Genomic DNA, 10,483 nt, shown 5'->3' with positions numbered 1-10,483 from the left:
TAAGCTTAACTGATGAGGTCTTATTGTAAAGTGATACCTATTGGTCTTTATAGTTCTTTTGCACTTTAATCTGTGTAAAACTTTTAACTTTATACATTTTTCTGTATTGCTTTATTGCATTTAAATGTTCAGTTATTTTTGTTATAAGAAAAAAGTTATTAAACCTGTTATACTGTATTATGACAGCACCTTTACAAAAAAACCTAAATTTCAATACCGTGACAATACCGCATACCGTGATAAAAGCATTAGCAATTAATCGCAACATGAAAATATGATACCGGCATATCCCTAAAAGGAAGTACAGAGAGAAAGGAGAAGAAAAAAAACAGACAGACAGAAGAGGCATAAGAAGAAACAGAAAGAATAAGTTTGGGGATGGGGGGAGGGGGGTGGTCAAGACTGTGAAAATTACCACCTTCCTAAGAAAGACTACAATCTATTTGAATGGCATAAAAGCCGGGGGCTTACAAATTAAAGAGAGTATAAGCAGTGGCGTGCATGTGGGGGGGTTTGAGCCCCTGTTCACGTGCCCTTGTAACACCACTACTCCCCTGCCCCTCTGGAGTTAATGCTTTTGCATTAACTACAACTACAGTGTTTTCTTGTGAACACTGGTAGGTAAACCTTATTATTTTTTATTTATAATTTGAACATGCAAAATACATAAACTCTAAACCCAAAATATTGTCATTGCTGAATTTTTTAATCCATACAAAATACTAATTTAGCGTTTCAACCTATACTATTACAAGCAAATAAACATCCTGCCGAAGAGAATTCCTCTTAAAAAGAGCTATTAGCGTAATAATAGGTTTGAACCTATTATTATAACCAAAATTTGTACTCCACCATGCTGAATACATTGCCTTTTCTAACCTTAATAAAGCCCAAATAATCTTCAAGTATTTAGATATATGCAGCAAAACACACAGGCGATTGGTCCCCTGGTTATAGCTCATCAGCGCTTTAAATTGCACTGAAGTATTAAGACACTCTGCTGGTATAATTACCAGCTGTGTGACTGGCAGATCTAGGTTGGGTAAATGCTGCTTAATCCCGTTTCCAGTACAGTATTAATCCAGACATGAGGGACTAGTGCTAACATGCTAATGTCAAAGCTGAGGCCAGTTGACAACGGTGGCTAATCTGTAATGAGGTCCAGTATATTCCCCCTTGTGACACTACATCACTTGATAAAGCCTTATGTATCTGACGGTCAGAGGGCAGTATTATGGTACTCACTGCCATAATTATATAGTTGCAGCTATGCAAACAAAACAATAACTAAATGCTAAATGACCACAGCTTACTTAATGAACATAGTTTATGAATAACAGAGAGATTAAATGCTAAATGAACATATCTTATCTCTAACCTATCCTCTAGTGAAAATGTTTTAGATATACAGTAGAAAAGGTAATTTGCAAGAACACCATAACACATCAAATCGCGGAAATTCTAAAATGCTTAATAATGTCCTAAAACAACAACCAGGGATTTTCTCACATTTTTCTCTTATCATAAACGCTACCCACTGCAAAGATAAAGGTGTCATAATCCAAATGGAAAGACAATATTTTTACATTAAGCATTTTTTTTCACCCATAGAAATCCATTATAAAAAAAACGCTTAACATGAAACTTTGGACTTTGTGTTCTTCTTCTGGGTTCATCTTCTTTCCTGTAGATAGTACAGTATGTTTTATTAATAAAGTTTGTATTGAATTTAGTCTTTTAATATCATTGTCTTAATTAATTAAGCTACGTTAAGCATTTTCTTTATAATGATTTTCTATGGGGGAGAAAACGTACCATTATAATTTATCACGTATCATTTATGCCCACAAATATTGTCAATAAAGTCGCAACTACTTTAACGGTTAATCAACAGCTTTTTGGTAAAGCTCTAATCGGTTTTCTTTTGAAAAATGTTTTAAATTCAAATTCATAAACACCAAAATGCATTTATAAAAGTTGAAAGAAAATATTGTCAAAATTGTGATTAAAATTAAAATCAAAATAATGATCAAAAAATTGTGACCGTATTTTTTGTCCATACTGCACAGCCCTAGTTTGAAGTTGCTCAGTCATGTGTGTCCACTGTCCAGTGACAGCAGAACTCTTCTGTCCACATCCAATTCACACAGCCTGGACCTTTCACACGCACAGGCCACACTCTCATGCACTCTTCAGCTGAGTTCACCAAAGTCTGCATGAATTAAAAGTTTAATGGTAGGGCTCGACAATAAGGACTGCCCGATGGCATTGGGGCAACATGAAAGAAGCTCGGGACAATTGACAAGTTTGTCACTGGCCGATTGGGCCACTGCTGCGTTGTCACAAAAGTGTATCATTTGCACATGTTTTTAAGCCTAATTTAAAAATTCATGCGATTTTAAATCATTTAAGCAAGATGTGAAAGACAATTCAGTATTTGCGTGCTGTGTTCTATGTGTACAGTGCGCATTCTTGCGCTTGAACGGACAAATACATACAAAAGTATGTCAAAATACCCATCTTGGCGAGTAACTTTGAAGCTTTAACAATGACTAATCCATATTTAATTTATACAGTGGAGTACAAATGCACCAGTCAACTGGCCTTTTTTTTTTGTTTGTTTTATTTCAACCGATTTCTGTTCCGGGCTTGCACACAAACTGCACTGCAATCATTTTCCAAAATCTAATTTGCGTGGAAATATTACAAAGTGTGTAAACGGCAGCGCTGCTTTGTTTACTGCGGTAAGCAAGGAAATGCTGTATCGCTGCTGTTCCATACGCGCCACCTGCTGTCAGAGAGTGAATTTGCATTCTCATTCAGCCCGTACACTGTTTTTCCTAAAGCATAATTTCATTTATATCTTTGTTCTATACATTCATTTGTGCTATTGCATGTCATTTGTTTATTTGTTCTTATTTACTGACTGTCCACTTGTCTTTAATATTTTTGTAACTTTATATTTGTTAGGCTAATAGTTTTTGCAGTGGTAACAAAATTGGAATCAAGAATTGTACAATTTAATTGACATCTAAAATTTTGGTGTCATATAAGCTTATTTATTGGGTTTCTGAGGGGAACTGACTGTCTTCAGAACAGATTAGATGGTGTTTCTCTGCATCTGGGCTCTGTATAATGAAGATTACAGCAGTGTTTATTAGCGCAGCGCTGCTTTGTTTATAGCCACGGAAACGCCGTCTGCTGCTGTCTCTCCTGAAGCATCATTTCATTTGTGTCTTTGCTCTATATATTCAGTTGTGCTACTGCTTATAATTTGCTCTTATTTACTGACTGTTCACTTGTCTTTACTAACAAATATAAAGTTCAAACATTATTAGTTTTTGCTGTAGTATGAAATAAGAATTGATCATTTTAAAATTAAATTGATATCTAAAATTTTGGTGTCATATAAGCTTATTTATTATAATAAAAGATAGCATGGATCAAAAACAATGATAACAGCAACTATTTTATGTTATTTTATATTTTGTGTGTGTGTGTGTGTGTGTGTGTGTGTGTGGCAGGGCCAGTGAAAATATTGGCAGGGCAAGTAAAAATTTTAACCACTGGCCCAACCAGGCCAGTAGTGTTGAGCCCTGAATGGGTATTAAAATACTTGTTTAAATTATATAAATGTGCATTACTTATATTTAAAAAGTATTACAGCGTTTGCCTTTCTATTATTAGACAGAACAGTTGAACAAGATAGTAAACTAATGAAGACAAAGAATGGGCGCTCTTGCGTGTCTGCACATTGGCTGATAAATAGGACGATATATTGGTCAACCACTACTACCCACACCTTACTAACTGACTTCAAGCATTGCTGCATTTGTTAAAATATGTATTCAGCATTGTTTAGATAATGGTTATTTTCAACTGAAAATCAATTGATTACTATTTCAACAAGTAGGTTTTTTTTTTTTCTAAAAATGTCGGTTAATAAATGTTAAACGTCGAACAATAGTACCCCTGGGCTGCACTAGCTGCAAGCCTTTGATGTATTAGCCTCCCAAGCCGGTGGAGCCTGTCAGAAAGCTAAGAACTCTCAGTATTCGTTCTCTCCCAGTGAGTGTGGCGTTAATGAAAGCTGAACGCAGTACTGTAGCATTTGCTGAAAGTAGGAGAGCAGGCAGGAACCCCTCCGGGTCTTTACCTCTATTGTTAGAAGAGGGTGAGGCATAGCAGGGGGTTAATGCCAGCGTGGGTAGCTACCGTCCCTGTTAAACCTCGACATCATAAGGAGAGAGAGACAAAGACAGGGACAGAGGGAAGGGGAAAAGAAAGGTGTACTGTAGCATATATTTTTAGACATACTTAAGATGAGAATATTAGTAACACAAACATCTAATGCCAAATATGCCATTGCATTAAGGTCTAAATGAGTCATCAAGAGATATGTTAATAAATCTAAAACCTTCTGGACTGATGATCCCAATCCCAACGATCCGAACAAAATTAAGAAATTTGCTACCAGTACAGAATGCAAGGCCTTCGAGTCAGAGTCAGACTCACAACCCTTAAAGGGTTAGTTCACCCAAAAATGAAAATTAGCCCATAAATTACTCACCCTCAATGCATCCTAAGTGTATATGATTTTCTTCCTTCATACGAATCCAGTCGGAGTTATATATAAAAAAGTGTCTTTGATCTTTCAAGCTGTTTAATGCCAGTCAGCGAGTGTTGCATTGCTTCAATCCAAAAGAAGTGAAATAAAAAGCACCCATCCATAAAAAAAGTGTCTCACACGGCTCCGGGGGGTGAACAAAGTCCTCCTGTAGCGAATCGATGTGTTTTTGTAAGAAAAATAACCATATTTAAAACGTAATAATCAATTTAATCTAGCTTGCGCTCACTGTTCCCACAAATGGAAGCAGCTCCGGGCTGATGACGTATGAGGTCGGCTTTGCGCGTGTGCCGCTCAGAAGTGACGCACGCGGAAACGCAGTGCAGGCCATGTGTGCAGTGTGAACGCTTTAATCCGTTAACATGAGCGTGGAAAAAATACGCCTGGCATTATGTGTGTGCGCTGCGAGTGTGCATGAGTGCACGGTCTCCAGGAAAGTGCGCGAGTGTTGAATGGTTTAAACACTGGCAAGAATTAAAAAGAAAAAATGCAATTTATAAACTTTAGTGGCGATGCGACATTGCCTCGATAGTGCAAGTGACAATTCCTGTCAACTGTCATTTTCAAGCCATTTGCATTCTGAGAGAAAGAGAGAGCACACGTGGTGATTCACTCACGCTGTTTGTGAAATTGTCTCACAGAAACTTTTTCAAATTACTTTATAAGTTATTTAATGAATAAATATGAATTGTACCTCACCTAAAGCATTATAATTATTTCACCCGCGCCGGACAGAGACTGAGATGGTGCCGCTGCATATCGTGCCAAACCTCTCACGGCAGGCGTGTCATCAGCTTGAGATCGGTTTTATGAGATTGGCCTTTTTAGAGACCGCCGATCAATCATCCCAAAGCGATTATTGGCCGATTGTGATCGGTAGCCGATCAATCGGAGCACCCCTACTGTTAACAAACGTTGGTTTTCACAAGACTCACCGGCGCATGCGCAACGCTGACCTCATACGTCATCAGCTTTTGCATTGAAATCTTTATTACAAGCAATCCTGCCGTTCATAAAGAACTTTGTTTTCCTACCTCCACGAGTGTCATCTACCACTGCATGTCGTGCCAAACCTCTCACGGCAGTGTCATCAGCTTGAGATCGGTTTTTTGAGATTGGCCTTTTTAGAGACCGCCGATCAATCATCCCAAAGCGATTATTGGCCGATTGTGATCGGTAGCCGATCAATCGGAGCACCCCTACTGTTAACAAACGTTGGTTTTCACAAGACTCACCGGCGCATGCGCAACGCTGACCTCATACGTCATCAGCCCGGAGCTGCTTCCGTGTACAACTGTTGGCGCAAACTACATTAAAGTGATTAGCGTTTTGAATATGGATATTTTTCTTACAAAAACGCATCGATTCGCTACAGTAGGCCTTTGTTCACCCCCCAGAGCCGTGTGAGACACTTTTTTTATGGATGGTCGCTTTTTATTTCACTTCTTTTGGACTAAAGCAATGCAAAACCCACTGACTGGCATTAAACAGCTTGAAAGATCAAAGACAATTTTTTATACAACTCCGACTGGATTCGTCTGAGAGAAGAAAGTCATATACACCTAGGATGCATTGAGGGTGAGTAATTTATGGGCTAATTTTCATTTTTGGGTGAACTAACCCTTTAATATCTGTTATCGCTGGTAATGGAAATTCCTAAAATATGGACAGCCATATATATTAATTAAAAGGTCATGAGAGAAAAGGTGGCCAAATAATAAGGCATTTTAATTCAGTGGTATTTTCTAATAAAGTAGGCGGTGTCAGGTTTTGCATTACAGAGATATTTTTGCATAATAACGAGATTCTAGAAGAGGTCACAACAACTTCAGGCTAATTCACCTATGGCTGACTGACATATCAAACACACACACACACACACACACACACCATTTTCTAACACATAAATACTGCATGTTCATAGTTGCCATTTAGCACTTGCTTTTCACAACTTACTGTTAACCACTTGCTGAGATAATGCGCCTGAAGCAACCTGGGGTGTCTTACTTGATTGCACATTGGTGATAGAGCAGGTCTGCGATTTCTGTAACCCAAACCTGGATTTGTGTTGTAATAAATAAAAAAATATTATTCACTAATGCACAGGCACCAAGCTAAACATTATATATTATACCTCCATACACATGTTATTTTTAAATATATACACATTTAGTATTAGTCAGTGTTCAAAGTGGGACGTAACTTGCCAGTATGGATACTGGCAATCCTGCAAATCAAATGCTACTCTCTTTGTACCTGCCCAAATGTGTGCCCTGTTACTTTCATTAGACACAGACTGTTAGTATCACAAGCACAAGTTTAGACTATCAGCATTAAATGTAGTGAATACTGTAGCTTAATCTGTTGAAGAACCCTCAATTCATAAAGGAATGGGCCATTTGATCGACATATTAAACCACCAATCACACTTCGCCTGATTTTATGTGATGTTCAGTGATGGGCAATAGTAGCAAACATATCTTGTTTACTTCCAACTATCTGCAGCAAACAAATTGTCTAAAATCTAAAAAATATGAACTGTCGTGAGTATACATCAGTTTACCTCAGCAAGCAAATAGAGCAATATACATTAAGTAGACAAATTGTACCAATTAATCACGTTCTTTTGGAGATTACTTGTATAATGTGCTGAAGCCTGCTTCTAAATATGCATAAAAATATTTGCCCTTAGTGTGGTGTTTTAATGCATAAAATTCCTCTTTTTTAAGGAAAGACATACAAATATGTTTAAATTAACTACTACATTATTTACATATGCAAATAAACGTATGATTTGTGTGTGTGGTTTCTGTACCCTGAAACTGAGTGTGTGGGCAAAATTTCTGAGAAAAAAATTATTTGAAAAGGGGGCCCCTGCAAAGGTAAAATAAGATTTTAATTTGCAAAGGGATACAAACTCAAATTAAAAGCAAAAGCAATATCAACAAATAACCTTACAAATTGAACTCATATTATTTCATTAATATTAAAACATTTGTTCATCTTTATAAGATTATATATAAATTTTAAGAATATATATATATATACATATATATATATATGTCTCCCGTTCTCGTCTGGTATAATCATAAAAATTACATCAAAAGCATGGCACTTAAACTCCCGACCAACTCTCTTCATGTTACCAGAGGAGTGAATAGCCTAATGCACAGATGTGTCGCAAAACACTCACACACACTAATGGGGAATCGGAGAACAACACATGAAGCACACTGGATTCGAGCAGCTGGTGAGATGGTCTGTATTCGAGAAAATCCCGTGAAATTTAAATATTTACCAGTAGGCTACAATAATGCCTAGACGTGCAGGTGAACCGGTCGTACGCGAGACCGTGGGCATATTTCTCGGTGAAATCCCCTCACACTCATTCAGACCCGTATGCTGTTTTCTCGAACATACCTCGTAGAAATATCACAATTAAAGAGTAAATAAAAAACTCGTATCCACTAATGCACCGGCACCAAGCTAAACATTACGTATTATACCTCCATAACACATGCTGGTATGGATACTGGCAATGGACCTCAAATGCTACTCTTTCTGTATACCTGCTCAAACATATAGTGTGCCCTGTTGCTCTCCCTATAGACTGTTAGTATCACCAGCAAAAGACCATTAGCATTACATTTAGTGTATACTTAATCTGTTCAAGAACCCTCAATTCAGAAAGGAATGGGCGATCTGATCGACATATTAAACCACCAATCACACTTCCCCTGATTTTATGTGATGCTCAGGGATGGGCAATATAGCAAACATATCTTGTTTACTTCCAACTGTCTGCAGCAAACAAATTGTGAGAAAATCTTAAAAATATAATCATCAGTTTCCGTCAGCAAGCAAAAAGAGAGCAATATACATTAAGTAGTAAAATTGAACCAATTAATCATATTTTTTGGAGTTTACTTGCACAATGTCTTCTATGTGCCTCTAAATATGCATAAAAATATTTGTCCTTAATGCGGTGAGTTTTAATGTATACATTTCCTTTATAAGGAAAGACATAATGTTTAAATAAACTACTACATTATTTATATATGCAAATAAATGTATATTTTGTGTGTGGTTTCCTGAAACTGAGTGTGTGTGTGTGTGTGGGTCAAATTTCTGAAAAATATTGAAAAGGGGGCCCTGCAAAGGTAAAATGAGATTTTCATTTGCAGAAGGATAAAGCTGTAAAATTACAAGCAAAAGCAATATTAACAAATAACCTTTATAGTAAGCAATATTTAATTCACATTAAAATTATTTGTTAATCATTATAATTCTATACCTTTTAAGAATATATTTATGCAGATAAGGGGAGTGCCCTGGTATTTTTGCTTATAACGTCAAGAACACTAAATTATTTATTTAGTGTTCAGTTATAAGTACATCAAATGTATGGCCACTTAAACTCTCGACCAACTCTCCCAGTGTTGCCAGCAGTTTCTCTCTAGGGGACCCGAGTGAATAATGCACAGATGTGTCGCAGTCAGGACACTCACACACACTGACGGAGAAGCGGAGAACAACACATGAATAACACCGGATTCGAGCAGCTGGTGGAGTGGTCTGTATTCGCGACTAAAACGGAGAAAATCCCGTGAAATTGAAATATTTACCAGTACAATTGCCGAGACGTGCAGGTGACCCGGTCGTACGCATATTTCTCGGTGAAATCTCCTCACACTCATTCAGACCCGTCCGCTGTATTCTCGGACATAACTCGTTGAAATATAGATCACAATTAAAGAGTAAAAGACCGTAAAGGTCGCATTCAGTCAGTCAAGTTCACAAGCAGCGGGTAATTGGTGTCTCGTGCCCAGTCGATACTGTCTGTCAAGAATGATCTGCGCGCGGTGACGGCGGGAAAGCTCGCCTCTAAAAACAAGAAAGTCTCACGGCGGATGGAGGATGGATGGGAACCAAAGCCTTTTATCGGCTGCCTGTTTGTGGATGTCTGAGCTGGGAGAGCCTCGGATCAGTTACACAGATGTGCTGCGCAGGAAAAAATGACCGAGCTTCTTCTCAGCCGCCTAATAACGGGTTCTCTGTTTCTTAACGGTTTCCTTAAAGAAAAGGGATGCGTTCATTACACAGCCTACCGCAGTCATTCGTTTGAGAAACTGAATTCACGTCTGTATTCAGCGTATACGAGCAAACACCCACAAGCACACGCAGTTATGGAGAACCGGTTATGTTTACCGGGGTCCTGCTGCTTACCTTCGTCACTGCTGAGCATGATTCAGTGTAAAATCCCCGGATAGACAATTGAATCTCGGGTAGATATGTGGGAAAAGGCTCCGACACCGAATCCTGGCGTTTATCCTTCAGAAAGCAGAGCGCCTCGGTCAGAGACACGGTGGCTCCGGTAAGGCGGCGGGAGCGCGGTGCTCGGTTACCGGGAAACGCTCGAGAGCGGATGCTGAGTGAAAAGGGATGCGGCAGCTCATACACACCAGCACACTCGCACGCGGAGGGAGCGTCGTATTCTGAAAGGTTAGGATTCAAATTCAAGTATTCACGATTTTTTCACTGTCTGACACGTTCGGCATCACCGGGACGTACCATTCAGCGCTCGTGAGAAAGGGGGTGTGGCAGCAGGATCGGGGAACGGGTGGCGTGGGGTGACTAGAGCGCGCGCCGAGGAAACATCCACAGAGTGTGACTGATTTCCTAATAACACCACTGCTGCCCTGGATAAACTGCCAATAATCGTTTAGTAATATGTTTTGCGGCCTAGTGAGATATACATCTACAATAATACATGTTATTGGAAAAGTACCTCTAGCTATTTTAAAAACATATTGTAGTTATTGAGAGAAAGAGATTTTCTTCATGCATTTCTGTGTG

General features: G+C 38.5%; 1 protein-coding gene across 1 annotated transcript in view; it reads right to left on the bottom strand.

Annotated features, from left to right (window-relative positions):
• LOC107663214 (teneurin-1-like) overlaps nt 1-10,205 on the bottom strand; it is a 223,480-nt gene extending 213,275 nt beyond the window's left edge. Inside the window, 1 exon segment of the mRNA XM_016453389.1 lies at nt 9,854-10,205. The gene's annotated coding sequence lies outside the window, so the exon portion shown is untranslated.
• Nucleotides 10,206-10,483: the final 278 nt, after the last annotated feature.

This window comes from Sinocyclocheilus anshuiensis, unplaced genomic scaffold (genome assembly GCF_001515605.1).
Source record: "Sinocyclocheilus anshuiensis isolate Anshui unplaced genomic scaffold, SAMN03320099.WGS_v1.1 scaffold1301, whole genome shotgun sequence".
In the NCBI taxonomy this organism is placed as follows: domain Eukaryota; kingdom Metazoa; phylum Chordata; class Actinopteri; order Cypriniformes; family Cyprinidae; genus Sinocyclocheilus; species Sinocyclocheilus anshuiensis.
Note: the sequence above shows the minus strand (reverse complement) of the source record. Positions and strands in the feature narration are given on the sequence as shown.